The following is a 9,887-nucleotide window of genomic DNA, read 5'->3' as shown; positions in this document are numbered from 1 at the left end:
GAACTAGCTCTGTCTTTCTGTTCGTGTCAAAAACACCTTTTTGCGTCCGCTGCGAGTAGGATTCGAACCTACGCGGGAAGATCCCATTTGATTTCTAGTCAAACGCCTTAACCACTCGGCCATCGCAGCCTGACAAACCGCTGGCCATTGCCACAAGGCCGACCAGAAAGCACAACATTACTGCTAAAGGCACTGCCCGGATTTGAACCTGGGATCTCCTGTTTACTAGACAGGCGCTTTAACCGCTAAGCCACAGCGCCTGCCTGTTGGGAGATTTTGAAAATCTCAATATCACACGTCTGAAATGCCGTTAAGGCTACTAACACACCGGGACGTGATACACTGTCACTCGGAAATTTTGGAAATGAGTAGTAACGCATTGGTGGTTCAGTGGTAGAATTCTCGCCTGCCACGCGGGAGACCGGGGTTCGATTCCCCGCCAATGCATCGTGTTTTACCTACACCTGAAAATACCCTCCGTAAAAAAGAAAGGAAGGAAAATAAATAAAAAAACATAGATGAAGAAAAGTGATACGGCTGCTTGCATTCACCACCTCAAACCGCCCTGCTGGGCAGTGATAAAATGCCGAGACCCGGGATTGAACCAGGGACCTTCAGATCTTCAGTCTGACGCTCTCCCAACTGAGCTATCTCGGCCATGATCAATTCTATCACATGGCAAAGGTCTGTACGTTGTGATAGACACTTGACCAGATCAAAAAGAATGTTTGTAGATTCGCTGCGAGTAGGGTTCGAACCTACGCGGGAAGATCCCATTAGATTTCAAGTCTAACGCCTTAACCACTCGGCCATCGCAGCAGAAATTGCTGGGTAACCAGAATAATTCACCAGCTCACCACTCAGGTGCCGAAGAGGACAAAAAGCCAACTAGTAGGGGACACCCGGGTTTGAACCAGGGACCTCTCGATCTGCAGTCGAATGCTCTACCACTGAGCTATATCCCCAGCCAAGGACGGAATCCACGCACAGGGTATATAACATCAACGCGTGAGAGAGCAACTTAACTTAAAAAATGTACACTTCCCGCACCGGGAATCGAACCCGGGCCGCCTGGGTGAAAACCAGAAATCCTAACCACTAGACCATGCGGGACACATTCGCACCACTAAGTAATTTAGATGTCATGCTTTTTCTGACAATTTGAACTAGCTCTGTCTTTCTGTTCGTGTCAAAAACACCTTTTTGCGTCCGCTGCGAGTAGGATTCGAACCTACGCGGGAAGATCCCATTTGATTTCTAGTCAAACGCCTTAACCACTCGGCCATCGCAGCCTGACAAACCGCTGGCCATTGCCACAAGGCCGACCAGAAAGCACAACATTACTGCTAAAGGCACTGCCCGGATTTGAACCTGGGATCTCCTGTTTACTAGACAGGCGCTTTAACCGCTAAGCCACAGCGCCTGCCTGTTGGGAGATTTTGAAAATCTCAATATCACACGTCTGAAATGCCGTTAAGGCTACTAACACACCGGGACGTGATACACTGTCACTCGGAAATTTTGGAAATGAGTAGTAACGCATTGGTGGTTCAGTGGTAGAATTCTCGCCTGCCACGCGGGAGACCGGGGTTCGATTCCCCGCCAATGCATCGTGTTTTACCTACACCTGAAAACACCCTCCGTAAAAAAGAAAGGAAGGAAAATAAATAAAAAAACATAGCTGAAGAAAAGTGCTACGGCTGCTTGCATTCACCACCTCAAACCGCCCTGCTGGGCAGTGATAAAATGCCGAGACCCGGGATTGAACCAGGGACCTTCAGATCTTCAGTCTGACGCTCTCCCAACTGAGCTATCTCGGCCATGATCAATTCTATCACATGGCAAAGGTCTGTACGTTGTGATAGACACTTGACCAGATCAAAAAGAATGTTTGTAGATTCGCTGCGAGTAGGGTTGGAACCTACGCGGGAAGATCCCATTAGATTTCAAGTCTAACGCCTTAACCACTCGGCCATCGCAGCAGAAATTGCTGGGTAACCAGAATAATTCACCAGCTCACCACTCAGGTGCCGAAGAGGACAAAAAGCCAACTAGTAGGGGACACCCGGGTTTGAACCAGGGACCTCTCGATCTGCAGTCGAATGCTCTACCACTGAGCTATATCCCCAGCCAAGGACGGAATCCACGCACAGGGTATATAACATCAACGCGTGAGAGAGCAACTTAACTTAAAAAATGTACACTTCCCGCACCGGGAATCGAACCCGGGCCGCCTGGGTGAAAACCAGAAATCCTAACCACTAGACCATGCGGGACACATTCGCACCACTAAGTAATTTAGATGTCATGCTTTTTCTGACAATTTGAACTAGCTCTGTCTTTCTGTTCGTGTCAAAAACACCTTTTTGCGTCCGCTGCGAGTAGGATTCGAACCTACGCGGGAAGATCCCATTTGATTTCTAGTCAAACGCCTTAACCACTCGGCCATCGCAGCCTGACAAACCGCTGGCCATTGCCACAAGGCCGACCAGAAAGCACAACATTACTGCTAAAGGCACTGCCCAGATTTGAACCGGGGATCTCCTGTTTACTAGACAGGCGCTTTAACCGCTAAGCCACAGCGCCTGCCTGTTGGGAGATTTTGAAAATCTCAATATCACACGTCTGAAATGCCGTTAAGGCTACTAACACACCGGGACGTGATACACTGTCACTCGGAAATTTTGGAAATGAGTAGTAACGCATTGGCGGTTCAGTGGTAGAATTCTCGCCTGCCACGCGGGAGACCGGGGTTCGATTCCCCGCCAATGCATCGTGTTTTACCTACACCTGAAAATACCCTCCGTAAAAAAGAAAGGAAGGAAAATAAATAAAAAAACATAGATGAAGAAAAGTGATACGGCTGCTTGCATTCACCACCTCAAACCGCCCTGCTGGGCAGTGATAAAATGCCGAGACCCGGGATTGAACCAGGGACCTTCAGATCTTCAGTCTGACGCTCTCCCACCTGAGCTATCTCGGCCATGATCAATTTTATCACATGGCAAAGGTCTGTACGTTGTGATAGACACTTGACCAGATCAAAAAGAATGTTTGTAGATTCGCTGCGAGTAGGGTTCGAACCTACGCGGAAAGATCCCATTAGATTTCAAGGTAAACGCCTTAACCACTCGGCCATCGCAGCAGAAATTGCTGGGTAACCAGAATAATTCACCAGCTCACCACTCAGGTGCCGAAGAGGACAAAAAGCCAACTAGTAGGGGACACCCGGGTTTGAACCAGGGACCTCTCGATCTGCAGTCGAATGCTCTACCACTGAGCTATATCCCCAGCCAAGGACGGAATCCACGCACAGGGTATATAACATCAACGCGTGAGAGAGCAACTTAACTTAAAAAATGTACACTTCCCGCACCGGGAATCGAACCCGGGCCGCCTGGGTGAAAACCAGAAATCCTAACCACTAGACCATGCGGGACACATTCGCACCACTAAGTAATTTAGATGTCATGCTTTTTCTGACAATTTGAACTAGCTCTGTCTTTCTGTTCGTGTCAAAAACACCTTTTTGCGTCCGCTGCGAGTAGGATTCGAACCTACGCGGGAAGATCCCATTTGATTTCTAGTCAAACGCCTTAACCACTCGGCCATCGCAGCCTGACAAACCGCTGGCCATTGCCACAAGGCCGACCAGAAAGCACAACATTACTGCTAAAGGCACTGCCCGGATTTGAACCGGGGATCTCCTGTTTACTAGACAGGCGCTTTAACCGCTAAGCCACAGCGCCTGCCTGTTGGGAGATTTTGAAAATCTCAATATCACACGTCTGAAATGCCGTTAAGGCTACTAACACACCGGGACGTGATACACTGTCACTCGGAAATTTTGGAAATGAGTAGAAACGCATTGGCGGTTCAGTGGTAGAATTCTCGCCTGCCACGCGGGAGACCGGGGTTCGATTCCCCGCCAATGCATCGTGTTTTACCTACACCTGAAAATACCCTCCGTAAAAAAGAAAGGGAAGAAAATATATAAAAAAACATAGCTGAAGAAAAGTGCTACGGCTGCTTGCATTCACCACCTCAAACCGCCCTGCTGGGCAGTGATAAAATGCCGAGACCCGGGATTGAACCAGGGACCTTCAGATCTTCAGTCTGACGCTCTCCCAACTGAGCTATCTCGGCCATGATCAATTCTATCACATGGCAAAGGTCTGTACGTTGTGATAGACACTTGACCAGATCAAAAAGATTGTTTGTAGATTCGCTGCGAGTAGGGTTCAAACCTACGCGGGAAGATCCCATTAGAATTCAAGTCTAACGCCTTAACCACTCGGCCATCGCAGCAGAAATTGCTGGGTAACCAGAATAATTCACCAGCTCACCACTCAGGTGCCGAAGAGGACAAAAAGCCAACTAGTAGGGGACACCCGGGTTTGAACCAGGGACCTCTCGATCTGCAGTCGAATGCTCTACCACTGAGCTATATCCCCAGCCAAGGACGGAATCCACGCACAGGGTATATAACATCAACGCGTGAGAGAGCAAATTAACTTAAAAAATGTACACTTCCCGCACCGGGAATCGAACCCGGGCCGCCTGGGTGAAAACCAGAAATCCTAACCACTAGACCATGCGGGACACATTCGCACCACTAAGTAATTTAGATGTCATGCTTTTTCTGACAATTTGAACTAGCTCTGTCTTTCTGTTCGTGTCAAAAACACCTTTTTGCGTCCGCTGCGAGTAGGATTCGAACCTACGCGGGAAGATCCCATTTGATTTCTAGTCAAACGCCTTAACCACTCGGCCATCGCAGCCTGACAAACCGCTGGCCATTGCCACAAGGCCGACCAGAAAGCACAACATTACTGCTAAAGGCACTGCCCGGATTTGAACCGGGGATCTCCTGTTTACTAGACAGGCGCTTTAACCGCTAAGCCACAGCGCCTGCCTGTTGGGAGATTTTGAAAATCTCAATATCACACGTCTGAAATGCCGTTAAGGCTACTAACACACCGGGACGTGATACACTGTCACTCGGAAATTTTGGAAAAGAGTAGTAACGCATTGGCGGTTCAGTGGTAGAATTCTCGCCTGCCACGCGGGAGACCGGGGTTCGATTCCCCGCCAATGCATCGTGTTTTACCTACACCTGAAAATACCCTCCGTAAAAAAGAAAGGAAGGAAAATAAATAAAAAAACATAGCTGAAGAAAAGTGCTACGGCTGCTTGCATTCACCACCTCAAACCGCCCTGCTGGGCAGTGATAAAATGCCGAGACCCGGGATTGAACCAGGGACCTTCAGATCTTCAGTCTGACGCTCTCCCAACTGAGCTATTTCGGCCATGATCAATTCTATCACATGGCAAAGGTCTGTACGTTGTGATAGACACTTGACCAGATCAAAAAGAATGTTTGTAGATTCGCTGCGAGTAGGGTTCAAACCTACGCGGGAAGATCCCATTAGATTTCAAGTCTAACGCCTTAACCACTCGGCCATCGCAGCAGAAATTGCTGGGTAACCAGAATAATTCACCAGCTCACCACTCAGGTGCCGAAAAGGACAAAAAGCAAACTAGTAGGGGACACCCGGGTTTGAACCAGGGACCTCTCGATCTGCAGTCGAATGCTCTACCACTGAGCTATATCCCCAGACAAGGACGGAATCCACGCACAGGGTATATAACATCAACGCGTGAGAGAGCAACTTAACTTAAAAAATGTACACTTCCCGCACCGGGAATCGAACCCGGGCCGCCTGGGTGAAAACCAGAAATCCTAACCACTAGACCATGCGGGACACATTCGCACCACTAAGTAATTTAGATGTCATGCTTTTTCTGACAATTTGAACTAGCTCTGTCTTTCTGTTCGTGTCAAAAACACCATTTTGCGTCCGCTGCGAGTAGGATTCGAACCTACGCGGGAAGATCCCATTTGATTTCTAGTCAAACGCCTTAACCACTCGGCCATGGCAGCCTAACAAACCGCTGGCCATTGCCACAAGGCCGACCAGAAAGCACAACATTACTGCTAAAGGAACTGCCCGGATTTGAACCGGGGATCTCCTGTTTACTAGACAGGCGCTTTAACCGCTAAGCCACAGTGCCTGCCTGTTGGGAGATTTTGAAAATCTCAATATCACACGTCTGAAATGCCGTTAAGGCTACTAACACACCGGGACGTGATACACTGTCACTCGGAAATTTTGGAAATGAGTAGTAACGCATTGGTGGTTCAGTGGTAGAATTCTCGCCTGCCACGCGGGAGACCGGGGTTCGATTCCCCGCCAATGCATCGTGTTTTACCTACACCTGAAAATACCCTCCGTAAAAAAGAAAGGAAGGAAAATAAATAAAAAAACATAGCTGAAGAAAAGTGCTACGGCTGCTTGCATTCACCACCTCAAACCGCCCTGCTGGGCAGTGATAAAATGCCGAGACCCGGGATTGAACCAGGGACCTTCAGATCTTCAGTCTGACGCTCTCCCAACTGAGCTATCTCGGCCATGATCAATTCTATCACATGGCAAAGGTCTGTACGTTGTGATAGACACTTGACCAGATCAAAAAGAATGTTTGTAGATTCGCTGCGAGTAGGGTTCGAACCTACGCGGGAAGATCCCATTAGATTTCAAGTCTAACGCCTTAACCACTCGGCCATCGCAGCAGAAATTGCTGGGTAACCAGAATAATTCACCAGCTCACCACTCAGGTGCCGAAGAGGACAAAAAGCCAACTAGTAGGGGACACCCGGGTTTGAACCAGGGACCTCTCGATCTGCAGTCGAATGCTCTACCACTGAGCTATATCCCCAGCCAAGGACGGAATCCACGCACAGGGTATATAACATCAACGCGTGAGAGAGCAACTTAACTTAAAAAATGTACACTTCCCGCACCGGGAATCGAACCCGGGCCGCCTGGGTGAAAACCAGAAATCCTAACCACTAGACCATGCGGGACACATTCGCACCACTAAGTAATTTAGATGTCATGCTTTTTCTGACAATTTGAACTAGCTCTGTCTTTCTGTTCGTGTCAAAAACACCTTTTTGCGTCCGCTGCGAGTAGGATTCGAACCTACGCGGGAAGATCCCATTTGATTTCTAGTCAAACGCCTTAACCACTCGGCCATCGCAGCCTGACAAACCGCTGGCCATTGCCACAAGGCCGACCAGAAAGCACAACATTACTGCTAAAGGCACTGCCCGGATTTGAACCAGGGATCTCCTGTTTACTAGACAGGCGCTTTAACCGCTAAGCCACAGCGCCTGCCTGTTGGGAGATTTTGAAAATCTCAATATCACACGTCTGAAATGCCGTTAAGGCTACTAACACACCGGGACGTGATACACTGTCACTCGGAAATTTTGGAAATGAGTAGTAACGCATTGGTGGTTCAGTGGTAGAATTCTCGCCTGCCACGCGGGAGACCGGGGTTCGATTCCCCGCCAATGCATCGTGTTTTACCTACACCTGAAAATACCCTCCGTAAAAAAGAAAGGAAGGAAAATAAATAAAAAAACATAGCTGAAGAAAAGTGCTACGGCTGCTTGCATTCACCACCTCAAACCGCCCTGCTGGGCAGTGATAAAATGCCGAGACCCGGGATTGAACCAGGGACCTTCAGATCTTCAGTCTGACGCTCTCCCAACTGAGCTATCTCGGCCATGATCAATTCTATCACATGGCAAAGGTCTGTACGTTGTGATAGACACTTGACCAGATCAAAAAGAATGTTTGTAGATTCGCTGCGAGTAGGGTTCGAACCTACGCGGGAAGATCCCATTAGATTTCAAGTCTAACGCCTTAACCACTCGGCCATCGCAGCAGAAATTGCTGGGTAACCAGAATAATTCACCAGCTCACCACTCAGGTGCCGAAGAGGACAAAAAGCCAACTAGTAGGGCACACCCGGGTTTGAACCAGGGACCTCTCGATCTGCAGTCGAATGCTCTACCACTGAGCTATATCCCCAGCCAAGGACGGAATCCACGCACAGGGTATATAACATCAACGCGTGAGAGAGCAACTTAACTTAAAAAATGTACACTTCCCGCACCGGGAATCGAACCCGGGCCGCCTGGGTGAAAACCAGAAATCCTAACCACTAGACCATGCGGGACACATTCGCACCACTAAGTAATTTAGATGTCATGCTTTTTCTGACAATTTGAACTAGCTCTGTCTTTCTGTTCGTGTCAAAAACACCTTTTTGCGTCCGCTGCGAGTAGGATTCGAACCTACGCGGGAAGATCCCATTTGATTTCTAGTCAAACGCCTTAACCACTCGGCCATCGCAGCCTGACAAACCGCTGGCCATTGCCACAAGGCCGACCAGAAAGCACAACATTACTGCTAAAGGCACTGCCCGGATTTGAACCGGGGATCTCCTGTTTACTAGACAGGCGCTTTAACCGCTAAGCCACAGCGCCTGCCTGTTGGGAGATTTTGAAAATCTCAATATCACACGTCTGAAATGCCGTTAAGGCTACTAACACACCGGGACGTGATACACTGTCACTCGGAAATTTTGGAAATGAGTAGTAACGCATTGGTGGTTCAGTGGTAGAATTCTCGCCTGCCACGCGGGAGACCGGGGTTCGATTCTCCGCCAATGCATCGTGTTTTACCTACACCTGAAAATACCCTCCGTTAGAAAGAAAGGAAGGAAAATAAATAAAAAAACATAGCTGAAGAAAAGTGCTACGGCTGCTTGCATTCACCACCTCAAACCGCCCTGCTGGGCAGTGATAAAATGCCGAGACCCGGGATTGAACCAGGGACCTTCAGATCTTCAGTCTGACGCTCTCCCAACTGAGCTATCTCGGCCATGATCAATTCTATCACATGGCAAAGGTCTGTACGTTGTGATAGACACTTGACCAGATCAAAAAGAATGTTTGTAGATTCGCTGCGAGTAGGGTTCGAACCTACGCGGGAAGATCCCATTAGATTTCAAGTCTAACGCCTTAACCACTCGGCCATCGCAGCAGAAATTGCTGGGTAACCAGAATAATTCACCAGCTCACCACTCAGGTGCCGAAGAGGACAAAAAGCCAACTAGTAGGGGACACCCGTGTTTGAACCAGGGACCTCTCGATCTGCAGTCGAATGCTCTACCACTGAGCTATATCCCCAGCCAAGGACGGAATCCACGCACAGGGTATATAACATCAACGCGTGAGAGAGCAACTTAACTTAAAAAATGTACACTTCCCGCACCGGGAATCGAACCCGGGCCGCCTGGGTGAAAACCAGAAATCCTAACCACTAGACCATGCGGGACACATTCGCACCACTAAGTAATTTAGATGTCATGCTTTTTCTGACAATTTGAACTAGCTCTGTCTTTCTGTTCGTGTCAAAAACACCTTTTTGCGTCCGCTGCGAGTAGGATTCGAACCTACGCGGGAAGATCCCATTTGATTTCTAGTCAAACGCCTTAACCACTCGGCCATCGCAGCCTGGCAAACCGCTGGCCATTGCCACAAGGCCGACCAGAAAGCACAACATTACTGCTAAAGGCACTGCCCGGATTTGAACCGGGGATCTCCTGTTTACTAGACAGGCGCTTTAACCGCTAAGCCACAGCGCCTGCCTGTTGGGAGATTTTGAAAATCTCAATATCACACGTCTGAAATGCCGTTAAGGCTACTAACACACCGGGACGTGATACACTGTCACTCGGAAATTTTGGAAATGAGTAGTAACGCATTGGTGGTTCAGTGGTAGAATTCTCGCCTGCCACGCGGGAGACCGGGGTTCGATTCCCCGCCAATGCATCGTGTTTTACCTACACCTGAAAATACCCTCCGTAAAAAAGAAAGGAAGGAAAATAAATAAAAAAACATAGCTGAAGAAAAGTGCTACGGCTGCTTGCATTCACCACCTCAAACCGCCCTGCTGGGCAGTGATAAA

At 48.7% G+C, this 9,887-nt stretch overlaps 41 non-coding genes across 41 annotated transcripts; 5 read left to right on the top strand and 36 right to left on the bottom strand.

Annotated features, from left to right (window-relative positions):
* Nucleotides 1–47: 47 nt before the first annotated feature.
* Nucleotides 48–129, bottom strand: Trnas-aga (transfer RNA serine (anticodon AGA)). Its single transcript has one exon. It is a non-coding gene; the product is annotated as a tRNA-Ser (tRNA).
* A 247-nt stretch (nt 130–376) lies between these two features.
* Nucleotides 377–447, top strand: Trnag-gcc (transfer RNA glycine (anticodon GCC)). The gene has a single exon. It is a non-coding gene; the product is annotated as a tRNA-Gly (tRNA).
* A 137-nt stretch (nt 448–584) lies between these two features.
* Nucleotides 585–657, bottom strand: Trnaf-gaa (transfer RNA phenylalanine (anticodon GAA)). The gene has a single exon. It is a non-coding gene; the product is annotated as a tRNA-Phe (tRNA).
* An 80-nt stretch (nt 658–737) lies between these two features.
* Trnas-uga (transfer RNA serine (anticodon UGA)) lies at nt 738–819 on the bottom strand. The gene has a single exon. It is a non-coding gene; the product is annotated as a tRNA-Ser (tRNA).
* A 74-nt stretch (nt 820–893) lies between these two features.
* Nucleotides 894–965, bottom strand: Trnac-gca (transfer RNA cysteine (anticodon GCA)). Its single transcript has one exon. It is a non-coding gene; the product is annotated as a tRNA-Cys (tRNA).
* Nucleotides 966–1,041: 76 nt separating this feature from the next.
* Nucleotides 1,042–1,113, bottom strand: Trnae-uuc (transfer RNA glutamic acid (anticodon UUC)). Its single transcript has one exon. It is a non-coding gene; the product is annotated as a tRNA-Glu (tRNA).
* Nucleotides 1,114–1,210: 97 nt separating this feature from the next.
* Trnas-aga (transfer RNA serine (anticodon AGA)) lies at nt 1,211–1,292 on the bottom strand. Its single transcript has one exon. It is a non-coding gene; the product is annotated as a tRNA-Ser (tRNA).
* A 247-nt stretch (nt 1,293–1,539) lies between these two features.
* Trnag-gcc (transfer RNA glycine (anticodon GCC)) lies at nt 1,540–1,610 on the top strand. The gene has a single exon. It is a non-coding gene; the product is annotated as a tRNA-Gly (tRNA).
* Nucleotides 1,611–1,747: 137 nt separating this feature from the next.
* Trnaf-gaa (transfer RNA phenylalanine (anticodon GAA)) lies at nt 1,748–1,820 on the bottom strand. Its single transcript has one exon. It is a non-coding gene; the product is annotated as a tRNA-Phe (tRNA).
* A 236-nt stretch (nt 1,821–2,056) lies between these two features.
* Trnac-gca (transfer RNA cysteine (anticodon GCA)) lies at nt 2,057–2,128 on the bottom strand. The gene has a single exon. It is a non-coding gene; the product is annotated as a tRNA-Cys (tRNA).
* A 76-nt stretch (nt 2,129–2,204) lies between these two features.
* Nucleotides 2,205–2,276, bottom strand: Trnae-uuc (transfer RNA glutamic acid (anticodon UUC)). Its single transcript has one exon. It is a non-coding gene; the product is annotated as a tRNA-Glu (tRNA).
* Nucleotides 2,277–2,373: 97 nt separating this feature from the next.
* Trnas-aga (transfer RNA serine (anticodon AGA)) lies at nt 2,374–2,455 on the bottom strand. The gene has a single exon. It is a non-coding gene; the product is annotated as a tRNA-Ser (tRNA).
* Nucleotides 2,456–3,219: 764 nt separating this feature from the next.
* Nucleotides 3,220–3,291, bottom strand: Trnac-gca (transfer RNA cysteine (anticodon GCA)). Its single transcript has one exon. It is a non-coding gene; the product is annotated as a tRNA-Cys (tRNA).
* A 76-nt stretch (nt 3,292–3,367) lies between these two features.
* Trnae-uuc (transfer RNA glutamic acid (anticodon UUC)) lies at nt 3,368–3,439 on the bottom strand. The gene has a single exon. It is a non-coding gene; the product is annotated as a tRNA-Glu (tRNA).
* A 97-nt stretch (nt 3,440–3,536) lies between these two features.
* Trnas-aga (transfer RNA serine (anticodon AGA)) lies at nt 3,537–3,618 on the bottom strand. The gene has a single exon. It is a non-coding gene; the product is annotated as a tRNA-Ser (tRNA).
* Nucleotides 3,619–3,676: 58 nt separating this feature from the next.
* Nucleotides 3,677–3,749, bottom strand: Trnat-agu (transfer RNA threonine (anticodon AGU)). Its single transcript has one exon. It is a non-coding gene; the product is annotated as a tRNA-Thr (tRNA).
* A 324-nt stretch (nt 3,750–4,073) lies between these two features.
* Trnaf-gaa (transfer RNA phenylalanine (anticodon GAA)) lies at nt 4,074–4,146 on the bottom strand. Its single transcript has one exon. It is a non-coding gene; the product is annotated as a tRNA-Phe (tRNA).
* Nucleotides 4,147–4,382: 236 nt separating this feature from the next.
* Nucleotides 4,383–4,454, bottom strand: Trnac-gca (transfer RNA cysteine (anticodon GCA)). Its single transcript has one exon. It is a non-coding gene; the product is annotated as a tRNA-Cys (tRNA).
* Nucleotides 4,455–4,530: 76 nt separating this feature from the next.
* Nucleotides 4,531–4,602, bottom strand: Trnae-uuc (transfer RNA glutamic acid (anticodon UUC)). The gene has a single exon. It is a non-coding gene; the product is annotated as a tRNA-Glu (tRNA).
* Nucleotides 4,603–4,699: 97 nt separating this feature from the next.
* Trnas-aga (transfer RNA serine (anticodon AGA)) lies at nt 4,700–4,781 on the bottom strand. The gene has a single exon. It is a non-coding gene; the product is annotated as a tRNA-Ser (tRNA).
* A 58-nt stretch (nt 4,782–4,839) lies between these two features.
* Nucleotides 4,840–4,912, bottom strand: Trnat-agu (transfer RNA threonine (anticodon AGU)). The gene has a single exon. It is a non-coding gene; the product is annotated as a tRNA-Thr (tRNA).
* Nucleotides 4,913–5,545: 633 nt separating this feature from the next.
* Nucleotides 5,546–5,617, bottom strand: Trnac-gca (transfer RNA cysteine (anticodon GCA)). The gene has a single exon. It is a non-coding gene; the product is annotated as a tRNA-Cys (tRNA).
* Nucleotides 5,618–5,693: 76 nt separating this feature from the next.
* On the bottom strand, nt 5,694–5,765 carry Trnae-uuc (transfer RNA glutamic acid (anticodon UUC)). Its single transcript has one exon. It is a non-coding gene; the product is annotated as a tRNA-Glu (tRNA).
* Nucleotides 5,766–6,191: 426 nt separating this feature from the next.
* Nucleotides 6,192–6,262, top strand: Trnag-gcc (transfer RNA glycine (anticodon GCC)). Its single transcript has one exon. It is a non-coding gene; the product is annotated as a tRNA-Gly (tRNA).
* A 137-nt stretch (nt 6,263–6,399) lies between these two features.
* On the bottom strand, nt 6,400–6,472 carry Trnaf-gaa (transfer RNA phenylalanine (anticodon GAA)). Its single transcript has one exon. It is a non-coding gene; the product is annotated as a tRNA-Phe (tRNA).
* Nucleotides 6,473–6,552: 80 nt separating this feature from the next.
* Trnas-uga (transfer RNA serine (anticodon UGA)) lies at nt 6,553–6,634 on the bottom strand. The gene has a single exon. It is a non-coding gene; the product is annotated as a tRNA-Ser (tRNA).
* Nucleotides 6,635–6,708: 74 nt separating this feature from the next.
* Nucleotides 6,709–6,780, bottom strand: Trnac-gca (transfer RNA cysteine (anticodon GCA)). The gene has a single exon. It is a non-coding gene; the product is annotated as a tRNA-Cys (tRNA).
* A 76-nt stretch (nt 6,781–6,856) lies between these two features.
* Trnae-uuc (transfer RNA glutamic acid (anticodon UUC)) lies at nt 6,857–6,928 on the bottom strand. Its single transcript has one exon. It is a non-coding gene; the product is annotated as a tRNA-Glu (tRNA).
* A 97-nt stretch (nt 6,929–7,025) lies between these two features.
* On the bottom strand, nt 7,026–7,107 carry Trnas-aga (transfer RNA serine (anticodon AGA)). Its single transcript has one exon. It is a non-coding gene; the product is annotated as a tRNA-Ser (tRNA).
* A 247-nt stretch (nt 7,108–7,354) lies between these two features.
* Nucleotides 7,355–7,425, top strand: Trnag-gcc (transfer RNA glycine (anticodon GCC)). The gene has a single exon. It is a non-coding gene; the product is annotated as a tRNA-Gly (tRNA).
* A 137-nt stretch (nt 7,426–7,562) lies between these two features.
* On the bottom strand, nt 7,563–7,635 carry Trnaf-gaa (transfer RNA phenylalanine (anticodon GAA)). The gene has a single exon. It is a non-coding gene; the product is annotated as a tRNA-Phe (tRNA).
* Nucleotides 7,636–7,715: 80 nt separating this feature from the next.
* Trnas-uga (transfer RNA serine (anticodon UGA)) lies at nt 7,716–7,797 on the bottom strand. Its single transcript has one exon. It is a non-coding gene; the product is annotated as a tRNA-Ser (tRNA).
* Nucleotides 7,798–8,019: 222 nt separating this feature from the next.
* Nucleotides 8,020–8,091, bottom strand: Trnae-uuc (transfer RNA glutamic acid (anticodon UUC)). Its single transcript has one exon. It is a non-coding gene; the product is annotated as a tRNA-Glu (tRNA).
* A 97-nt stretch (nt 8,092–8,188) lies between these two features.
* Trnas-aga (transfer RNA serine (anticodon AGA)) lies at nt 8,189–8,270 on the bottom strand. Its single transcript has one exon. It is a non-coding gene; the product is annotated as a tRNA-Ser (tRNA).
* A 58-nt stretch (nt 8,271–8,328) lies between these two features.
* Nucleotides 8,329–8,401, bottom strand: Trnat-agu (transfer RNA threonine (anticodon AGU)). The gene has a single exon. It is a non-coding gene; the product is annotated as a tRNA-Thr (tRNA).
* Nucleotides 8,402–8,725: 324 nt separating this feature from the next.
* On the bottom strand, nt 8,726–8,798 carry Trnaf-gaa (transfer RNA phenylalanine (anticodon GAA)). Its single transcript has one exon. It is a non-coding gene; the product is annotated as a tRNA-Phe (tRNA).
* Nucleotides 8,799–8,878: 80 nt separating this feature from the next.
* Nucleotides 8,879–8,960, bottom strand: Trnas-uga (transfer RNA serine (anticodon UGA)). The gene has a single exon. It is a non-coding gene; the product is annotated as a tRNA-Ser (tRNA).
* Nucleotides 8,961–9,182: 222 nt separating this feature from the next.
* On the bottom strand, nt 9,183–9,254 carry Trnae-uuc (transfer RNA glutamic acid (anticodon UUC)). The gene has a single exon. It is a non-coding gene; the product is annotated as a tRNA-Glu (tRNA).
* Nucleotides 9,255–9,351: 97 nt separating this feature from the next.
* Trnas-aga (transfer RNA serine (anticodon AGA)) lies at nt 9,352–9,433 on the bottom strand. Its single transcript has one exon. It is a non-coding gene; the product is annotated as a tRNA-Ser (tRNA).
* Nucleotides 9,434–9,491: 58 nt separating this feature from the next.
* Trnat-agu (transfer RNA threonine (anticodon AGU)) lies at nt 9,492–9,564 on the bottom strand. The gene has a single exon. It is a non-coding gene; the product is annotated as a tRNA-Thr (tRNA).
* A 116-nt stretch (nt 9,565–9,680) lies between these two features.
* Trnag-gcc (transfer RNA glycine (anticodon GCC)) lies at nt 9,681–9,751 on the top strand. The gene has a single exon. It is a non-coding gene; the product is annotated as a tRNA-Gly (tRNA).
* Nucleotides 9,752–9,887: the final 136 nt, after the last annotated feature.

The sequence above is a fragment of the Hydractinia symbiolongicarpus genome, chromosome 2 (genome assembly GCF_029227915.1).
Source record: "Hydractinia symbiolongicarpus strain clone_291-10 chromosome 2, HSymV2.1, whole genome shotgun sequence".
Classification (NCBI taxonomy): Eukaryota; Metazoa; Cnidaria; class Hydrozoa; order Anthoathecata; family Hydractiniidae; genus Hydractinia; species Hydractinia symbiolongicarpus.
The sequence above is the reverse complement of the archived record's forward strand: the minus strand, read 5'-3'. Positions and strand labels throughout refer to the sequence as shown.